Consider the following 22,583-nt stretch of genomic DNA (forward strand, 5'->3'; position numbering starts at 1 on the left):
GGACACATATAACATGGTACTGAGGACACTCCTATTTATGATACGCTAAGTTCTCAGGGCTCTCCTTGCTCTGCCAACCCTTCTTCTGAGTGTTCTCTGACCTTTCTCATTCTCTTCCCCATAACTCCTCCCGGTCCTGATATTCTGAGTCCTAAAATCCCACTATTCTCACAATTTCCATTCTAGGCCTCAGAACATCTTGCAGTCTCTCTGATCTAGTCCCTCCCAACACTGACATCCCAGCTTCTACAGCCTCAATCAGCTCTGGATTCTGCATTTGAAATTTCCTTCAAGTTCAGACATTCTAAATTCTATGTACCCTTCCCAATCTAATACTTTGGCTTCACTTTCCACTTAAAAGGGGTACATTCAGAGAAGGGACTTGCCTCTTAGCAAGGAAATTCTGTATGGTAAACATTCTAGGCCACTTTGAACATACCTCCTTGAAAGGTACCTGGAAGCACAGAAATTCAGTGTTCTAAGGACACTACAAGACCTGATACTTTTGCTTCCAAGGCTACACCCTCCTTCTATAAGGTGTTTCATTTTTTGTTGTTAATTGGATTATTATTACAATGCACATGGATCTAACAGATATACCAATTTCAAACCATAAGTCAGGTCCCTTCTAAGTATTTGGAATATTACACATTTTTTGTTCCAAAAGTACTCTAGGTCCGTTATCATTAATAGGAATATCAACAGCATTCTTTACCAAAGAAAAGATAGCAAGGAATTGCATTTGTTTCAAGGCAGGTTTTAGTGGGGGGTTTTGGTTTTTTTATTGGCTAGCCAAAAACTAGACAGTATACTGTCGTATATAATGCCGTACCCTTTTGGCATTGTGGCTGAGGATGTGAGATGTGTTTTGTTTTTTTAAAGAATCATTAACACATCCTACGAATTAAAATGGAATAAGTGATTGATCTCATATGAAAAATCTACATTTTTTTATATTTTATTACCTAGAACTGACCAAAATTTGGAGTAAGAATATATGTGAAAATAAATCCGCCATTTGTGAGATTTTTCATTTAAAGGCCCCTTCCAGAACACAGGATTAATGTGTTCTCAGGGCTCTCCAAGCCATCAAATATGGTGGGTTTTAGGACATTCCACAATCTAACCTTTTGTGTTCTGTGTATTCTCCTTGTTCTGCTAGACTTTCTTCTAAGGACTCTGCTACATCACATTCTTTCCTCCATGGCTACTCCTAGGCCTACCACTCTACGTGGTAAAATCCTCCTGCTTCTGACAATTTCTCTTCTCAGCCCTTGAAAATCTCCCCTTTTCTCTGTTCTAATCTCTCCCAACACTGACATTCCAGCTTCTACAGCCTCATCCAACTCAGGATTCTAGATCAGAAATTTCCTTAAAGCTTATACATCCTAGGTTCTGAGTGGCCTCTGTGATCTTATATTTTGGCTTCACTTTCCAGTCCAGATAGGTACATGCAGAGGCAGGATTTAACTTCTAGCTTGATTAGGGGTAGGGTACCTGTGGCCTTGAGGTTGCAAGTTCTCCACTCTTGAGCTAGGAGATTCTACATCCTAAACTCTCAATGACTTCCAACATTCCACCTCGAATGGTACTTGGAAGCCCAGATATTCAGTGTTCTAAAAGCCTTCCAAGATATGACAGTTTTGGTTCTAAAGCCACATCATCTTATTATCTAGAAAGCTTATTTTTTATTAATTAGATTATTACAAGGCACATAGGCCTTACCAATATACTGATTTCAAACCATAAGTCATTGTCTCTTATGATTCCTTAGGAGGTAACAGCTTGGTTTTTTGTCCAAAAATACTTTACATTCATTATCAATAGCAACTTTTACAAAAGAAAGACCTACAGGGAACCCCATTTGTTTCTGTAGGCAGATTTTTATGGTTCCTTGGGGTTTTTTGGGCTAGACAAAAAATAGACAGTACTCTCACCAAACCCTTTTGGCAGTGTGGATGAAGATGTAAGGGGTTGTTTTTTTTTAAGCATCACAGATGGATAATATAAATTATATTAGAATAAATAAATGACCTCATATGAAAAATCTACCTTCTTGTTTTTCAAATTACCAAGAACAGGCCAATATTTTTGGCAAATAAGAGTATATATTTAAATAAATAGTTGCCATTTATGGTATTTTCCATTATAAGCTCTCTCTAGGGCTTATTTCTGTTCTCAGAGCCCTGCCAGCTATCACATATATGACACTCCAAGTTCTGACCTTTTGTGTTCTAAGAGCTCTTTTTGTTCTGATATCTCTTCTAAATGCTCTACTAATTCTCTCATTCCCTCCTCCTCAGCTGCTCCCTGGCCTGAGATTCTATGGGCCAAAATCCCACTGTTCTGACAATTTCCATTCTCAGCCACTCAACATTTCCCACTCTCTCTGTTCTAGTCCCTCCCAACACTGACATCCCAGATTCTACAAGTTCATCCAGCTCTGGATTCTGGATTCAAAATTTCCTTCTTGCTCAGACATCCTAGGTTCTAAGTACCCTCCCTGTTCTAAAATTCTGACTTTACTTCCCACTTCAAATTGGGACATTTAGAGGCAGGCCTTCCTGCCTCACTAGGAAGTTCTAGATTCTAAGCTCTGAACCACCTCCAACCTTTCACCTTGAATGATACCTGGAAGGTGAGATTCATTCTTCTAAAGACCTTCCAAAGTATGACATTCTAGGATCCAAAGAAATACCTTATGAACAATAAGATTTTTTTCTTTAAGTTTTTTTTTATTATTATGACCTTTCTAGGTGGAACACTTTTTGTGCTAAGGTAACATCCTCCTATGATTTATAAGGGTTTTTTCCCACTTTTTATTGATTGTATCATTATTACAATGCACCTAGGTCTTACTGATACAGTGATTTCAAAATATAAGCTGTGTTCACTATAAATGCTCTTTATGTAAGACCTTCTTTTGTAGACAAAACGACTCTATATTGATTATCTTCATAGTAAAATCAATGGCAGTCTCTACCAAAAAAGGAAATACATGGAATTACATTTGTTTCAATGTCCTTGTGTTTTGAATTTGTTTTTTTTTTTTTAGCTAGCCAAAAGGTAGTCAATACTTTTATCATACAAAGATGTTTTTTTTTTAATCTTCACAACTGTTTGATATAAATTAAACCGGAATAAATGACTGATTTCATTAAAAAAATCTACCTTCTCGTTTTTTTTTTTAAATTTACCTAAAAGTAGCCAATATTATGGCTCACTAAGAATATATATGAGCATTTCAATCTTTGCCATTTATGATATTTTCTACCCTAAGGTCTCTTAGAGACTTGATTTATGTTCTCGGTGCTCTCCAAGCAATGACATATGAAAGCTTTTAGGATATTCCAGGACTTACCTTTTGTGTTCTAGGCGCTGTCATCCCTCTGAAATCCATTCTTCCAAGTTCTCTCTTAACTCTCTCATTCCCTTCTCCATGGCTACTGCCAAGCTGGACATCCTGGGTGCTAAAAATCCCACTGCTTCTGACAAATTTCTATTCTCACCCCAAGAACATCTCCCTGACATTCTAGCTCCTACAACTTCATCCAGATCAGGATTCTGGATTCAAAATTTCCTTCAAGCTCAGATATTCTAGGTTCTACGTGGATTCCTTAATCTAATATTTCGGCTTCACTTTCCAATCCAAATTGGGACTTGCAAAGGGGGACTCATCTCTTTACTGGGAAATTGTGTATTCTGAGCTATCAGCCACCTCCAACTTTGAATGGTACCAGGAAGACCAGACATCCAGTGTTTCAAGGATCTTCCCAGCTCTGACACTTTTGGTCCTAAGACCACAACCCTGCTGTGATCTACAGTGAGGGGTTTCTTTCAGGGTTTTTTTTTTGAAATTTTTAGCATTATTATTACAATGCATATGAAATTACTGATATAATGTTTTCAAATTACTGATATCATTATTTCAAAACATAAGTCTTCTCTCTTCTAAGTCCTTAGTACCTAACACCTTATTTTTGTGGCCAAAAATGTCTACATTCAATATCATGAATAATCATATCACTATCAGTCTTTATCAAAGAAGGAAATACATGGAATTGAATTTGTTTTGATGTACATAAATTTGGGGTTTTATGGGGTTTTGGGGTAACCAAGAAATAGTATTTTCACCATACCCTTGTGGCTTTGGGGTTGAGAATATGAGAATTCTTTTTTAAAAAAAACTATCACCACTGGGCTATGAATTCAAACAAATTATTAATGTTATACAAAAAACCTACCTACTACTTGTTTTTTAAATTATCTAGAACTAGCCAATATTTGGGCCCACTAAGAATATATACACATAGAAATCCTCATCATTTGTGAGGTTTTCCACTCAGAAACCTTTTCAAGAGAACATGATTTATATTCTCAGACTGCTCCCAGCTATCACATATGGTGGTTTTCGGGACATTTCAAAATCTGACCTTTTATGTTCTCGAGGCTTTCCTAGCTCTGATATTCATTCTCCTAAGTGCTCTCCTAATTGTCATACTATTTTCTTCTTGGTGACTCCCAGTCCTGACATTCTGGATGCAAAAATCCCACTGTTTCTGACAATTTCCATTCCCCATCTTTTTCAGTCTGTCCCAACCCTACCATTCCAGCTTCTATAACCTTATCCAGTTTAGGATTCTTCATTCAAAATCCTTTTCATCTCAGACATTCTAGGTTCTAAGTGCTCTCTTCTGGGATTTAGTATTCTGGCTTCATGTTCCACTCCAAATTAGGACATTCTGAAGCTAGATTTCTCCTAAGGTAGGAAATTCTGTCTTCTCAGCTATTGACTACCTCCAACTTTCTCCCTTAAATGGTATGTGGAAGGCCAAACAGACAGTGTTTTAAGGACCTTCCAAGACATGACATTTTTGGAGATAAACACCCTGCTAGGATCAATAAAGTTTCAACACTATATAATATAAATTGAATTGGAATAAATGACTGATCTCATATGAAAAATCTATCTTCTTATTGTTTTTTAACTTACTGAGAACTGGCCAATATTTTGGCCTTCTAAAAACATATATGAAAAGAAATCCTTGCCATTTATTTGGCCACTCCTGGTCTGACCTTTTGTTTCCTCTCCCTGATTTGATATTCCTTGTTCTAAATACTTTCCTAAATCTCCCATTCTCTTCTCCATAGCTAATCCAAGGCCTGACATTCTTTATGCTAAAAACCAACTCTTTCTGTCAATCTTCATCCTCAGACTCTGAACATCTCCCCCTCTCTCTGTTCTAGTTCTCCCAACGCTGACATTCCAGCTTCTACAGCCTGATCCAGCTCAAGAGTCTGAATTCGAAATTGCCTTCAAGCTGAGATATTCTAGGTTCTAGGTGCCCTCACTGATCTAATATTCTTGTTTCTCTTTCCACTCCAAATTAGGAGAATCAATGGAAAGATTTTTATTCTCTCTAGGAAATTCTATATTCTAAGATCTCAGTCACTTCCAACTTTGCCCCTTGAATGGTAACTGGAAGCCCAGACATTCAGTGTTCTGAGATCTTTCCAAAGCATAACGTTTTTTATTCTAAAGAAACAGTGTCCTGTAATCTAAAAGGTTTTTATTTTGTATCTTTAAAGCATTATCATTACAATGTACATTATTATTGCAATTATAAATCTTATTAATATAATGATTTTGAAACATAAATTGTATCCCTTATCAATCCTTAGGATATAACACCTAGGATTGGGGCCAAAAACACTTTATATTCATTATCATTATTCAATATACATTATCATTAATAGTAATATAAATAGCAGTATTTACCAAAGAAGGAACTATATGAAATCGTGTTTGTTTTGGTGTGCTGGTGTATTAGGTTTTTGGGGGATTTTTGAGCTAGCCAAAAAATAGTCAGTACTTTCACCAAACCCTTTTGGTTGTGTGGTCAAGCATGTGGGATCATTTTTTTAATGCTTTACCAGCATGTGGTATGAATTAAATTAAATGATTAAGTCTCCTACAGAAAAGCTAAATACTCCTTTTTTAAATTAACCTAGAACTGGCAAATATTTTTGCCCAGTAAGAATATATTTTAAATTAATCCTTGAAATTGATGACATTTTGCATTTGAAGGCCTATTCTGCAGCAAATCAGTTATGTTCTCAGAGCCATCACATCTATGGTATATGGAAGTTTTGAGGACACTCCAGGTCGGACATTTTGTGTTCCCTCCTAATCCATCGTTCTAAATGCTCTCCTACATCTCTCATTCTCTTCCTCATGGCTCCTCCCAGGCCTGGCATTCTCTGTACCAAAATCTTATTGTTCTGACAATTTCCATTGTCAGCCTCTGAACATCTCCCCCTCTCTCTGTTCTAGTCTCCCCCCAACACTGACATTCCAGCTTCTATAGCCTCATCTAGCCCTGGATTCTGGATTAGAAATTTCCTTCAAGCTCTGAAGTTCTGGTTTCACTTACCACTCTATATTGAAACATTTAAAGGTGGGACTTAATTGCCTAGCCAAGTCCCCCCACTTAACGTTAACAGGAAGCCCAGACATTCATTGTTCTAAGGACCTTCCAAGAAGTGACACTTTGGGATCAAAAGAAATGACCTATTGCGATCTATAGGAGGCATATATGTATGTATGTATGTATATATATATATGTATATATATAAGGTTTTTTAAAAATTGGAATATTATGACCTTCCCAACTTAGAACTTTGGGTTCAAAGACTGTACCCTCCTACGATTTATAAGGGTTTTTTTCTGATTTTTATTGATTGGATTTTCATTACAGTATACATAGGGCTTAGGGACATAATGATTTTGAAACATAAGTCAAGTCCCTTTTAATTCTTTTTAATTATTCTTCACCATGTTTTGTGGCCAAAAAGACTCTATATTCATTATCATTAATAGTAATATCAATATCGGTCTTTACCAAAGTAGGAAGTACATGGAATTATATTTCTGTGTGCTGGTGTTTGGGGTTCAGGGCCAGGGTGGGTAGCCAAAAAAAGTCAGTGATGTGAGATTTTTTAAAGCATCACCACTGGGCTAATCTATAATAAATTACAATAAATTATTGATTTCATAGGAAAAGTCAACTTTCTTGTTTTTGTTAAATTAACTCAAACTGGCTGATTTGTTTTGGCCACTACGAGTATATATTTAAATAAGTCATTGCCATTAATGGTATTTTCCATTATAACTTCCTTCCGGGGCTGACTATTTATGTACTTGGAACCCCATCCCCTGCTATCTATCACATGTGGTATTTTTTCAGATACCCTAAGTTCTGATCTTTTTTGGCCCAAGGTTTCTCTTTGCTCTAGTACCCCTTCTGCTAAGGGCTCTCCTCCCTCTCTCATTTTCTCCTCCATGGCTACTCCCAGGCCAGCCTTCAATGTGCTAAAATCCCACTTCTGCTAATTTCCATTCTCAGGTCCTGAACTTCTCCCACTTTCTTCCTTCCAAAGTCCCTCCTAACTATGACATTGCAGCTTCAATGTTCTCCTTCATTTCAGGATTCTGGGTTTGCTATTTCCCTCATGCTCAGACATTCTCAGTTCTAAGTGTCCTCCCAGATTTGATATTGTGGCTTCTCTGTCCAACCCAAGTTCTCACATTCAGAGCCACATCTTCCATCCTTGCTTGGAAAGTTTGTATTCTATATTCCCTAATACCTCCAATATTCTTCCTCGAAAATCATCTGGAAGGCCAGACATGCTAGATTCTAAGGCCATTTCCAAGCTTGGAGTTCTACTTTCTCAGGCCACAACTTTCTAGGACCTAAAAAAGCCCTTTTTATTTCTTTAACTTTTTCAATTCTATTGATTCCAGTAACTTTCCTCTAATCATTACAATGACTCCAAAGCACAAATTGTGTTCTTGTTAATTCTAATCACTTAAGACTTAATTTTTGTCCAAAAATACTCCACAATCACTATCAGTTAGAGTGACATCAATACCTGTCTTACCTGATGAAGGAACTGCAAACTGCTACACCTATTTCCTTTCCTTTTTTTCTTACTGTTTTCAGGTTAATGGCACTTTGCAAGATTGTGTGGGTATTTGAAGACCTCAATTTTTATTCAAAGCATCAATTCTGTATAGAAAATATACTGACTTGAATGATTAAACTCATCCCCAAAATACAATGGCTTCTTGTTTTGTTTTTTTTAATTATCTGGCTCTGCCCCATACTTTGGCCCACTGAGCACCTAACCAAGCAACCTCCTTCTCAGTAACAATATTTTGCATTCCAGAGCTAACGATTTATAAATTATAAGTACTATGAATATAACACCTTATTTTTCTCCAAAAGTGTATTATACTACTTATGATTATTATGAAAATCAAGAGCAGTCTTTATTAATGAAAAATACATGAATTGTATTGTTTTCATGTGCCTTTGGAGTTTTATTGAAACTCAAAAAAATGAAGAGCACTTTCACTGTACTCTTTTGGCTGTATGGTTGAGGATATGAGATTATTTTTAAAGCATTAATGGTGGGCTCAGCTATATTAAATTGGAAAAATATTGATCTTATAAGAAAGATCTACCTTTTCATTTTTAAAAAATTAACTGTAACTGGCCAATGTTTTAGCCCACTAAGAATATATATGAAAATAAATCCTTGCTATATATATTTTCCATTCTAAGGAAAGGAAATCCTCAGCCAGAGCTGAGAATTTATGTTGCCAGACCCTTTTTAGCTATCACCTGATATAGTTTTTAGGACACTCCAATTCTCTATTTCCCTTCTTAGCCCCTGAATATCTCCTTCTCTCTCTGACCCAGTCCCTCCCAGCACTGACATTCCAAGTAATAAAGCCTCATCCAGCTCAGGATTCTGGATTCAATATTTCCTTCAAGTTCACACATTCTAGACTCTACCTTCCCTCCCTGATATAAAATTCTGGATTCATTTTCCAATTGAAATTGAGACATTTAGAGGAGACTTATCACCTAGGTAGGAAATTCTGTACTCTTAAATAAAATTATTTTGAAACAGAAGTCTTATCCCTTATAAGATAATACCTCTTTTGCTATGGTTGAAAATACTTAATATTCATCATTATTAATAGTAATATTGATCACAATCTTTAACCAAAAAGGAACTACATGAAATGCATTTGTCTTGGTATGCAAGTGTTTTTGGTTTGGGGATTTCTTTTTTTGGCAAGCCAAAAAAAAGGCATTACTTACACCATACCTTTCTGGTTAGCCTTTTTTAAGTGTCACTACTGGGCTAACTTATATTAAATTGGACTTATTAATGTCCTACAAAAATATAATTTGCTCTTGTTTTTTACATTAACTAGAATTGGTCTATATTTTGGCCCACTAAGAATATGTGTATGTGTGTATGTGCCTATATAAATTCTTGCCATTTATGAGATTTTCCATTCTAAGACTTCTTCCAGAGTTCATGATTCATGGTCTCAGAGTACTCCCAGATATTACACGGGGAGATATTTTTTAGCACATTCCAAGATTTGACCTTTTGTGTCAATAAGGATTTTCTTCCCTCTAATATCCTTGTTTCTAAATCCTCCTCTTCCTTCTCTCTGTCTCTGTCTCTGTCTCTGTCTCTGTCTCTCTCTCTCTCTCTCTCTCTCTCTCTCTCTCTGTCTCCCCCTCTCTCCATGACAATCCCCAAACATAACATTCTGTGTGCTACAATCCTACTAATTCAGAAAATTGCCATTCTCAGCCCCTGAACATTTCCCACTTTCTCTGCTCTGATCCCTACCAAAAATGAAATTCTAGCTCCTACAACCTCATTCAGATCAAGATCCTGGAGTCTAAATTTCCTTCAAGCTCAAGATATTCTAAGTCCTGAATGCCTTCCCAGATCTGACATTCTAGCTTCACTTTCCAGTCCAAAGTGGGACATTCAGAGGCAAGATTTAATCCCTCATTAGGAAATTCTGTATTTTAAGCTCTAAGTAACTCCCAACTTTCACAGTGAATCATACCTGGAAACCTAGAAATTCAGTGTTCTAAGAACCTTCCAAGATATGACACTTTTGGTTCTAAAACCACATATGATGTACAAAGTTTATATTTTCATTTTTTATTAATTGTGTTATTATTACAATGTACATAGGTCTTACTGATAAGCTGATTTCAAAACATAAGTCTTTTCTTGTCCAAAAATACTCTATATTCATTATCTTTAATAATAATATCAATATCTATTGGCCAAAGAAGGAACTGTAGGGATGGCATTTGTTTTGGTGTGCAGGTTTGGAGGGTTTAGGGGAGTTTTTTGGCCAGCCAAAAAAATAGACAGCCTCTTCTCCATGACTACTCCAACACTTGACATCCTGTGTGCTAAAATCCTCTTGCTTCTGACAATTTCCATTATCAGTGCAATAACATCTCCCTTCTTTTGTTCTAGCCCTCTAAACATTTACATTCCAGCTTCTACAGACTTATTCAGTCAAGGTTCCTGGGTTTGAAATTCCCTTCATTCTCAGACGTTCTAGGTTCTTTTTTTTGTTCTAGGTTCTAACTGCCTTTCCTGATCTAATATTCTGTCTTCTCTTTCCACTCAAAACTGGAACATCTAGAGGAGGGACTTAGTGCCTTGGCAAGAAATTCTGTGTTCTAAGTTCTCAGTCACCTCCAACTTTGCCCTTTGAATGATACCTGGAAAGTCTGACATTCAGTATTATAAGGACCTTACAAGATACTAAGGCCCTCTTGTGATCTATGAGGGTTTTATTATTATTATTACTACTATTAGTACAATGCACATGTGTCTTACTGATATGATGCTTTGGAAACATCAGTATTCTTTTTACAAGCCCTTTGTACATAACACCTTGTTTGGTGGCCAAAATTACTAGATATTCATTATTATTTATAATAATATCAATAGCCATCTTCACCAAAGAAGGAAATACAGGGAGCTGCATCTGTTTTGCTGTGCAGGTGTTTTAGGCTTTTCATGTGTCTTACTGATATGATGCTTTGGAAACATCAGTATTCTTTTTACAAGCCCTTTGTACATAACACCTTGTTTGGTGGCCAAAATTACTAGATATTCATTATTATTTATAATAATATCAATAGCCATCTTCACCAAAGAAGGAAATACAGGGAGCTGCATCTGTTTTGCTGTGCAGGTGTTTTAGGCTTTTCAAGGTCATTTTTGGCAACCTACAAAATGGACAGTACTTTCACCATACACTGTTTAATTGAAGATGTGAGCTTTCCTTTTAAAGTATCACCATGGAGCTAATACATATTAAATTGGAATAAATGAATGATCTCACATGAAAAATTTAATTTCTTCTTGGGTTCTTTTCAATTACTTAGAAATGGTCAATATTTGAACCCACTAAGAATATATATGAAAAGCAATCCTTGCCATTTATGAGATTTTCCATTCTGAGCCCTCTTCCAGAGCTGATGATTTTTGTTCATAGAGTCCTCCTGACTATCACATATGGTGGTTTTAGGACTCCAGGATTTGACATTTTGTGTTCTAAGGGCTCTTGTCTCTCTGATATCTCTTGTTCTAAGCACTCTCCTACCTCTCTCATTTTCTTCTCCCAAGACATCTCCCAAGGCTGAATTCTTCTATGCTAAAATCCTCCTGCTTCTGCCAATTCCCATTCTCAGCCCCTGAACATCTCCCACTCTTATGAATTGCCTGCCAACACTAATATTCTACTACAACCTCATCTAATTTTAGTAATATTCTGACTTCACTTCACACTCTATATTTGAACAGTCAAAGGCAGGATTAACCTCCTAGCTAGGAAATTCTGTATTCTAAGCTCTCAGCCACCTCCAATTTTCTCTTTGAATGGTACATGGAAGCCCAGACATTCTATGTTCTAAGGACCTTCCAAGATAAGACATTTTGGGATCTAAAGGAACACCCTCCTTTCATTTACGAGGGTTTTTAAAAGGTTTTTTTATTGGATTATTATTCATAAGCTCTCAGCTACCTCCAACTTTCCCCCTTGATACCTGGAAGGCCAGACATTCACCATGCTATGGGCCTTCATAGATAAGACATTTTTGGTTCTAAAGCCATTAAGCTTTTCCCCCAATTTTTGTTTCATTGGATTTTTATTACAATTCTCATGTGTCTTACTGATATAATGATTCACCCCCAAAAGTTCTCCCTTATATGTTCTCTTTATGTAGCAACTTTTCATAGCCAAAAATATGCTAGATTCATTATTATTAATAGTAACATCAAAAGCAGTCTTCACCAAAGAAGGAACTACATGGAATTGCTTTTGTTTTGGTGTGCAGATGTTTGAAGTTTTTTTCAGGAATTTTTGGCTAGTCAAAAAATAGAGAGTACTTTCACCATTTCTGAGGTAAATTATATTAAATTGAAATAAGTGATCTTATCCCAAAAATAAGTTTTCTTCTTATTTTAAAATTAACTAGAACTGGCCAATATTTTGGCCCATTAAGAATACATATAAATAAAAATCCTTAACATTTATCATATTTTCCATTTTAAGGCCCTTTCTAGAGTAAATGGCTTAATTTTTCAAAGCTCTCCTTGCTATGGCATATGGAGGCTTTTTGGACATTACAAATCTGATCTTTTGTATCTTAAGGGCTCTTCTCTTCTGATATCTCTTCTTCCAAGTGCCCCCCCAACTCTCTCACTCTCTTCTCCCTGGCTGCTCCCCAATCTAGTTTGTAGGCCATGCGAATCCTGTCCTTTTGTGTTCTAAGGGCTCTGTCTGCTCTTAAATCTTTTTAAGTACTCTCTGACTTTCTCATTGTTTTCTCCATGGCTACTCCCAATTCTGACATTCTGTTTCCTGAAATCCCATTGTTCTGACAATTTCCATTCTCGGCCTCTGAATATCTCCCAGTCTCTCTGATCTAGTCCCTCCCAACACTGACATTCCAGCTTCTACAGCCTCATCCAGCTCTGGATTCTGAATTTGAAATTTCCTTCAAGCTCTGACATTCTCAGTTCCAAGTGTCTTCCCAGATTAAATATTCTGCTTTTCTGTCCAATCCAAGTTCTGACAGTCAGAGCCATGACTTCCATTCTAGCTCGGGAAGTCCATTTTCTATGTTCTCTGATACCTCCAAAATTCTTCCCCCCAAATCATCATTAAGGCCAGATATTCGGGGTTCTAAGGACACTTCCAAATCTGGAGTTCTAGTTTCTCAGGCCACAACTTCCTAAGACCTAAAAGGGCCCTTTTATTCCTTTGACTTTTTCATTTCTGTTGAATTCAGTAAATTTCCCTTCTGCCTTATCATTATAATGACTACAGAGTACACAACCTGTTCCTTTTATTTCCTAGGAGTTAACACCTACCCTTTACCCCAAATACTCCACAATCATTATCATTAAGAGCATAATCAATACCAATGCCAGTCTTACCAGAAGGAGGAACTGTAAGCTATTAAAAGCTTCTGTTTTCTGGGTTTTTTCCTTATGGAATATCAATACCTGTCTTACCTGATGAAGGGACAGCAGTTGCTACAAGATTTTATTTTCTTACTTTTTTTTCTTTTTGTTTTCAGGCAAATGAGATACTGTCCTGGCACCTTCCGCGATGGTCAGGTTGTTTGAAGACCTGGGATTTCACTCAAAGCGTCACCTCTGTGTTGATATAAAATACATTGATATGAATAATTAAACTCTTCCTAAAATACAATGGCTTCTTGTTTTTTTTTTAATTATCTGGTTCCTCCCCATACTTTGGCCCACTGAGCACATAACCAAGCAATCTCCCTCCCAGCGAAAAATGTTCTGTGTTTCAGAACTGAAGATCTACCATCTCATGGCACCCCCAACTCTGACATTCTCTTCTTTTAGGCCACTCTGATCTCTGGCACTGTGTGTTCTAAAGGCTTTCTAATATTCTGGCTTCTATTTCCCCTCAAAAAATGGGAATATTCAGAGGCAAAATTTACCTCTTAACTGGGAAACTCTGTATTCTAAGCTCTCAGCCACCTCCAATTTTCCCCCTTGAATGGTACATAGAAGTCCAGTCATTCAGTATTGTAAGGACCTTCCAAAATACCACATTTTGGGTTCTAAAGAAACATGTTCCTATGTTCCTATGTTTTCCCCAGTTTTAGGTTTACTGGATTATTATTGCAAAACAAATGTGTTTTGCTGATTGAATAGTTTCAAAATGCAAGGCTTTTCCCTTATAAGTTCTTTGTATGTAACATCTTTTTTGAGGCCAAAAATATGGCATATTCATTAACATTAACAGTAATATCAATGACTGTCTTTAAAAAAGAAGGAACTGCATTAGTGGTTTGGTTTGGAGGAGTGGCAATAGAGTAAATTGATTAGACAAAAAATAGACAATACTTTCACCATACCCTTTTCAGCTGGGTGATTAAGAATGTGAGATTTTTTTAATACCACTGGGCTAATATATATTAAATTGGAATAAGTTATTGATCTCATATGAAAAATCTCTTTTCTTCTTGCTTTTTAAATTAATTAGAAGTTGTCAATATCTTAGCCCACTAAAATATATATGAAAACAAATCCTTTCCATTTATGATGATTTCCATTCTAAGGCCCCTTCCAGAGCATATGATTTTTGTTCTCAGAGCCCTCCCAGCTACAGCATATGGAAGTTTTGAGGATGCTCTAGGTCTCACCTTTGGTGTTATCCCTTGTTCATAATGCTTAAATTTAACAAATCCACATAGAAACAAAACATTTTGCAAGTGACCAGGAGAAAGCCCTTCAAATACAAAGGAAAAAAATTCAAATAACACAAGACTATTCACTAGAAAGTACAGGAGGGAACAGAGTGATGTGTTTCAAACAGCAACACAATTTAAGATACTACCCAAGGTAGCATCGCCCTACAAATAAGTGCATAACCATCAAAGAAAGAAGACAAGAATTCAGTAATAAAGAGGTGATTGAAGCATTCTTAGAAAGAAAAGCAGACCTGAAGAGAATGAATGCTTCACAAATATGCCAGATAACAGAAATACAAGAAAGGTACAGTAATACAGCAACAATAAATGACAACAACAACAAAGCAACAGAGAGATCATTAAGACTTCTTTCTTGATGTACCCAACGAGACAGGAATGAAAGCAAAAATCAAATTAAGGTGATGGTAGAGAAACAGGCCTAAAACATCATGGACTGAACCTTACACCTATACCTGTCCACTGACAGGTGGATCAATGGTATTTTGTAGAACTAGGCTACAAAATGAGAGTGCATAGAAAGAACTCTGAAGACAATATGCGATACACCCTAATCAAATCGAGGGTTAAAAATGAAGGGAAAGTCACTCCTATAGTTTCCCAGGAAGAAAATATTCTACAGGAAAATGAGATAGGAGGCAAAGGGTTAGATTGCAAAGAGTGGAAGGAAAGAGGGACAAATGTCATCTCAGTGGTGGAAGGGGGTTTCACTGATGAATGCTGCTATGAGTGAAAAAAATATTCTATAAAAGAGATTGGGACCTTAGAATGGGTGTTATCAGCAGAGATTTGGTGCTTAAAGAGAAAGGGAAACAGAGCTCCTGGGGACAACTGAAAAACCTAGAAGAGGGACAAGGCATGGACCTAGGGAAAAAATTTTGAGAAAAATGGTGGGGAGGAATAACCAAGGGGAAGGCAAAAGTCAATTATAAACTGTATAATTAGGGACATAGGAAGAATCTTATCATGGGGCAATATGTTCCTTATAACTTTGAGGAATTGGTACTTTGCTGTACAGGTGAGGCACAAGAGAAAAAAAGAGGGTTGAGAGCAAGGTTCACAAGGTAATAACAGAAGAAAGAAGAAAACATAAGTAACTCAACATTTCTAGTCCATGAGGAATACAGAGAATAAAAAAGAATGAAATAAGTATAAGGGCCATGAACCAAAGTAGAAAAGTCTAGAATAGACAGAAAGGGAAGATTAAACAAAGAAATGAGTGAGGGAAAGAAATCTGTTCTAGGAAAAAAAACACATAGAAAACCAAATTTAAAAAAGAATGAATGAGATAAACTGAAAGGGAAAAAGGGAGTAAAGAAAGAAACAGCCAGATAAGAAAAAGGAATTAAGAAGCAAAACTCCAAAGAGAAAAGGGTAGATAAAAAGGGGGCGGGGGGATAAGGGGATGGAGCGGGGTCAAGGGTGAGAGGTAGCGAGCCATTGGGAATAGGGCCACCTTAAAAAATTAAGCTAAAATAATTTAAGAGATATAATACTACATTCACAGGGGGATAAAAAATCAGAACTTAAAAAGAAAAGTCAATAGTAGACCCAAATGGAGGGGGAAAAAACCCTAAATCTCAAAACTTTAAATGTGGATTAAACAATCCAATAAAACAAACAAGTGACAGATTGGACAAGAAAACCAAACCCTGCAGTCTCTGCTTACAAGAAACACATTCAAAAGACAAACATATACACAGAATTAAAAACAAGAGGTGGGAAAAATTTTATTATTCATCAAATGAATCCCCAAAAAAGCAGGAATTGCAATCATTCTATCAAAGCTATATACATATATACATACACATATGTATATATGCATACATACAGATATATGTATTCAAAACAAAAAAGACATCAACAAGGAAAATACATTATACTGAAAGGAACCAGAGGAAACAAGCCAATGTTAATATTGAACGTATGTGCTCCAAATGCCTTAGAATCCAAATTCATAAAGAAAACAACTGAGCTACAAGTATAGAGAGGAAAAAACACAATAGTAATAAAAGAATGCAATGTCTTTCTCGGTTTTGGATAAGTCTAACAAAAAGAGAAATAAAAGGGAAAATATAAAAATAAAATGCGGGAGAAATAAAAGCTGAAAGACTTGTGGCATCTTCTAATCTGTATGTATTTCTCAGCACTACGTGGAATTTTTATTAAAATTGACCATGTATTAGGGCACAAAGACACTGCAAACAAATGTTAAAAGGCAGAAATAGTAAATATGTCCTTTACATGGTTGGTTCAGGGACCACAAACAGACCCAAATGGAGATTTGGCATAGAAATACTAAATATTAAGTGCATCAAAAATAAATCATAAAAACAATTAGGTGAAAGAAAATTATAATGATAAACCATATACTCAAATTTATAGGATATAGCCAAAAAAAGGACTCAGGAGAAAAATCACTTCTCTACAAATATCCATTGACAAAACATAAAAAGAGAGGATTAATGAACTGAATACGAATTTTAAAAAATTAGAAAGCCAACAAATAAATAAACCTAAAATATGCACAAAGGAGATATTAAAATTTAGAAGAGAAATAGGTAGACTGGAAAAAATTGATCAGAAATTATAAATAAAACTAAAAACTCATTCTTTGAAAAGACTAAAATAATTGATAAACCTTTAGCTAATGTGATTTTTAAAAGGGCAGAAATTCAAAACAATAAAATTGCAATTGATCAAGGTGAAATCACAACAAAACGAGAAGAAAAGGAATAATCAGAATTTATTATGCATAGTTACGTGCTGACAAAATTGAAAACTGAAAAAGAAATACAATTCTTTCAAAAATATAAAACACTCAACTGACAGAAAGCCAGATAGAGAAAATAAATATCGAATTCCCAAAAAATAAGCACAGCTAGCTATGATGGTACTAACAAAGGAAAAAAAAAAACCTCCTGGTCCAGATGGATTCACAGGAGAATTAAATTAGATTTAAAAAAAAACAATTAGTACTCATACTAATCAAATTATTCTCAAAAATTGAGAAAGTCCTCTACCAGAATCCTTTTATGAGACAAATGTAGACCTAATATCTAACCCAGGAAAGGACAAAGAACAGAATGAAAACTACAGATAAATATCATTAATATCAATTCAAAAGTTTTCGACAAAATTCTGTGGATCAAACGATTTGTCCAAGAAACCATACATTATGACCAAGGTAGATTTCCACCATGGATGCATAAATGCTTCAACATTAGGAATACAACCACATGATTATCTCAGAAAACAGCCTTTAAGAAAGTATAACACTGTTTTAAGCCAAAAACTCGATAAAGTACAGGCATCTTTCTAAACCAAAGGCCAGCATCACATGTAATCATTGCAACTTTTTCCAATAAATACAGGCGTAAAGCAAGAACGCTCACTCTCACCACTGTAGTTTGATATAGTTCTGGAAATGTTCACAAAAGCAATAACACAAGAGGAAGGAATTAAAAGCATAGAGCTAGGTAAATGGGATAAAACTATCCCTATTTGCTGATGATATATTAGGAAAATCCTAGGGAATCAGCAAAGATTCGAATTGACATGGTCGCTTCAGCAAGGCTGCAGGCTTACAAAATAAACCCTCAAAAATCAACTGCATTTCGATAGAATGGTAACAAAATCCAAGTAACAATGGAAAGAGAAATCCCATTCCAAATGACTACAACATGCAGAAAGTATCCCAAAGCACACAAAAGATTTCTATAAATTGAATTACAAAATGATCCTTAAAGAAACAAACAACTTAAAAATCTGGAAGAATACTGAATCATTAAACCCATATGGTATATGGGTTAAAAAAAATAAAGGGCGGGGAACCTGGGGCCTTGAGGCCACATGTGGCCTCTAGGTCCTCAAATGCAGCCCTTTGACTGAATCCAAACTTCACAGAAAAAATCCACTTAATGAAGGCCACGTGTGGCCCTCTAGGCCTTCAAGTGCGGCCCTTTAACTGAATCCGAACTTCACAGAACAAATCCCCTTAATAAAAGGATTTGTTCTGTCAAACTTGGACTCAATCAAAAGGCCGAACCCAAGGGCCTAGAAGGCCACCTGTGGCCTCAAGGCTGCAGGTTCCCCACCCCTGCTAGGCCTCATCTTGCTCGACCTCCGACAGTGGTGGTGATTGTCGTCATCCTGATTGTTTCCCACTTATTTATTTATATTTATCACATTGCATATATGTTACAATGATTTAAAAGCACAAATGGTATCCCTTTTAAATCCTGATTATTTAACCACTTACTTTCTTTCAAAAATTCTCAATATTCATGATCATTAAGAGGAGTAACCACTGCCTTCTAACCCAATGAAGGCACAGAGTGGAATCCCATTTTTTGACTTTCCTTGTGGTTGTTGTGGTTGTTTTGGTTGTTGTCAGCCAAATAAGACACTGTACCTTTCTTTGCCTTTCCCCTTTGGCTGAATGGTTCAGGATCTGAGTTTTATTTCAGAGCATCACCACTGTGCTGATAGAAATCATATTGAAATAAATGTTATATCTCATACCAAAAATACTCTTTGTGATTTTTTTTAATTTATCTGTCCCTCCCCCTACCCGGGACCACTGACTCAGTACATCAACAAAATTCCTTCCATGCTATGATAGTTTGTGTTCTCAGGACCCTCCCTTCTCTGATGATCTATGACATAGATCAATACATGTGGCCCTCTAGTTCCTCAACTGTGGCCCTTTGTGTGAATCCAAACTTCTCAGAAGAAATCCCCTTAATAAAAAGATTTCTGCTGTAAAATTTGGACTCAGTCGAAAGGCTGAGGACCTAGAGGGCCACATGTGGCCTTGAGGCCACAGGTTCCCTGACCCTGAATTCTATGTTCTAGAAGCCCCCTCTACATCTGACATTCTTCTTTCTATTGCTATTTCCAAGCCTGACATTTTATGATCTAAGGTCCCACTGGCTGCATGGGAAGGGAAGAGAAAAGAATAAGCATTTATATAGTACTACTATGTGCCAAGTACTGTGTTGTTTTTTTCCCCACAAATACTATCTCATTGAATCCTCACAGCAACCCTATGAGGTACCTCTGTACTGTTATTTTCCCCATTTTACAGTTGGGGAAACTGAGGCAAATAGTGGTTAAGTGACTTGCCCAGGGTTGCACAGCTAGGAAGTGTCTGAGGCCAGATTGGAAGTCATATCTTATTGACCCCAGAACCAGCAATCCATCTATCTACTTGCCACCTACCTGCGAATATTCTGGGTTCTCAGACTCTGACCATCTCACTCCATCTGTGTTCTGAGACCCCTCCCACCTGTGAAATCTCCTGTTTTGGGCCTTATCCAGCTCAGGAATTCTTGATTCTAAGATGACTCCTAACTCAGATTTTTTGTATTTTAAGGTCCCACTGGTTCTGATCATTTGTGTTCTCAGGCTCTAAATATCTCTCACTTTATGTGTCCTAAGGTTCCTCCCAACTCTATTATTCCTAATTTTAGGGCCCCATCCAATTCAGGCATTCTTGTTTCTAAATTTCCTCCAAGCTCAGACATTCTACATTCTAAGTACTTTCCCAGGTTAAATAGTCTAACTTTTATATCCACTCACAGTTCAGGCACAGAGAGCCTCTGACTGCCCCTTCAAATCTCAAATTCTCCATTTTATGCTTTCTACCAGCTGCAAAATTCTCCCTTGATAGGTACATTCAAGCCCAGACACTGTATGTTCTAAGGTCCTTCACGGCCCTGTAATTCTATATGCTAAGGCCATAGCTTTCTGTGATATTCCAGATTCCCTTTTTTTCCTTTTCATTTTTTTTTAACCTTATTACATTGCAAATGTGACTTACCAATCCAAGAATTTTAAAGCAAAAAAAAAGGCATCCTTTTAAATAGTGTAAATATTTAACACCTCATTTGTTTCTATAAACACTCCCTGTTTGTTATGACAAATTATAAAAACATCGATAGCAGCCATCAATTAGGCAGTGCAAGGAATTACTTTTTCTGTTAGGTTTTTTTGAACCAGATACACAAAGTATTTTCCCTTTTTTATTTTGGCTGTCTGTTTTGGGATCTTAGTTTTAATTCAGAGAATCACCATTATATTGATATAAACCGTATTGAGATATACCTTGCATCTCATACCATATACTTCATTATTGCTTTTTAAATTTACTTTTCCCCATACCTTGGACATCTGATCATATTAAACACACGCATTAAACACACACACACACACACACACACACACACTCCTTCCAAGACATGATATTCAATTGTATGTATTTTCAGACCCTTCCCAGGCCCGACAATTCATCTATGTTCTGAGAGCCTTTTCTCTCAGAGCCACTCCTACTTCAGGCATTGTATGATCTAAGGGCTTTCTGAATTATCAGAATCCTTTGTTCTACATGCCAGTTCTGACATTCTCTTCTCTGTGCTTTCTCCCAGGCCTAATGTTCTGTGTGCTAAGGTCCCAAAGAATCAAACAATCAGACAAGAATCATCCTCAATCCATCTCCCACTTTGGGGGTCCCTCAGGTCCCTCTCACCTCTGATATTCCAAGTCCCTGGGCCCCAGCCAGCCCAGGCACTCTTGGTTCCCATTTTCCTCTAACCTCAGCCATCCTGTGTTCTCTATGCCCTCCCATGTCTGATAATCCGTTTTCTCGAATTCTGACATTCGGTGTCCAGACTGCCATCCTAGCGCAGAAATTCTCCATTCTCAACTCTATCAAGGCTCCACTTGAAAATCATCTCACATACCAGACATCCTATGAATAGACCTGTTCCAGTCCTGATACTCTATTCTTCTAAGGCCCCACCTGCCCTTTTTTCCCAAGGTTTTTTTTTTCCTTTTCATTATTCATTTTTATTTTATTGCACATGTGTCTTAGCATTAGAATGATTTAAAAACAGTTTTTTTTTTCAATCCACCCTCCTTAACACCTTTTTTCCCCCAATCTACACGCCCCATTCAACATCGATAGCATTAACATCAACAAGCCTTACCTGCTCCGGGCTGTACAATATTTCTATGACACTAATGCGCCTTGGACTCCGCCTCCACCTCCGCCTTCGACTCTAACCCTAAATGCCTCTGACTCTATTTTCTCCTTTGCTCTCTGGCTGGGTGGCTCGGGGGCTACCCTTTCATGGAGAGCATCACCTTTGTGCTGATCTAAATATATGGTTGTCTATAAATGCAGGAATATATTTTGTCACTGATCACTAATTAACCTGTCCTTCCCAATACTTTAGCCTACTGAGCACATAGAAAAAAGAAAAAGAAAGAAAAAAAGAAAGAAACCAGCACCCTTTCGGAGGTGTAGCAGAGGCTGACTTCCTAGGCGCAGCTTCTCTCTCCCACCCACCCACAATCAGAGGATGCTCTACCTCAAAGAAGACAAAGCTGACTCTGGTCTCTGATTGGCTCCCGTCTCGTCTCGCCTTCCCAGACACAGCTCCCCCCTCTCCTCCCTTTCTCCCTCCTTTTGCAGGCAGCACTGGCTAGGCTGAGGACAGCGCTGCCTCTGGGACCTGATTGGCCTCGGATTCTCTAATGCACTTATTCCCCCCCACCCATCCAAACCTTCTCAGCCAACATGGGATAGGCTGAGAGCAAAACTACTTCTGGGGTCTGATTGGGTGCAGCCTCCCTGGCTCAGCTTCCACACTCCACCCCTTCCACCAATCTTGGTACCTAGGCCAAAGCTGTCCCTGGCAACTGATTGCCTCCTCCTCCTCCCCCTCCCCCATTCTCTATGCAGGCTCCTGGTTACCTAGGAGCTTGAAAATTCCCAGCCCCCTGGCCTCTTAAGTCCCCTGTGCCAGGAAAGTTATTGTGCCTTGCTGACCAGACCAGACTGGTTTCCATGAGGGTGGAGGAGAGGCGGGGATAGGGGAGGGGGGAAAGAAGGAAGCTAAATGCTCCTGGGGCCTTGTT

The 22,583-nt window shown here is 37.3% G+C and overlaps 1 long non-coding RNA gene across 1 annotated transcript in view; it reads right to left on the reverse strand.

The window, feature by feature from the left end:
* Positions 1-22,183, reverse strand: part of LOC118833060 — a 66,631-nt gene extending 44,448 nt beyond the window's left edge. Inside the window, exons 1-2 of the long non-coding RNA XR_005009277.1 lie at positions 21,650-22,183; positions 13,429-13,572 (exon numbers count right to left, since the gene is read on the reverse strand). This is a non-coding gene — a long non-coding RNA (uncharacterized LOC118833060). The remainder of the gene's footprint in view (positions 1-13,428; positions 13,573-21,649) is intronic.
* Between the last annotated feature and the right edge of the window lie 400 nt (positions 22,184-22,583).

This window comes from Trichosurus vulpecula (genome assembly GCF_011100635.1).
Source record: "Trichosurus vulpecula isolate mTriVul1 chromosome X unlocalized genomic scaffold, mTriVul1.pri SUPER_X_unloc_1, whole genome shotgun sequence".
NCBI lineage: Eukaryota > Metazoa > Chordata > Mammalia > Diprotodontia > Phalangeridae > Trichosurus > Trichosurus vulpecula.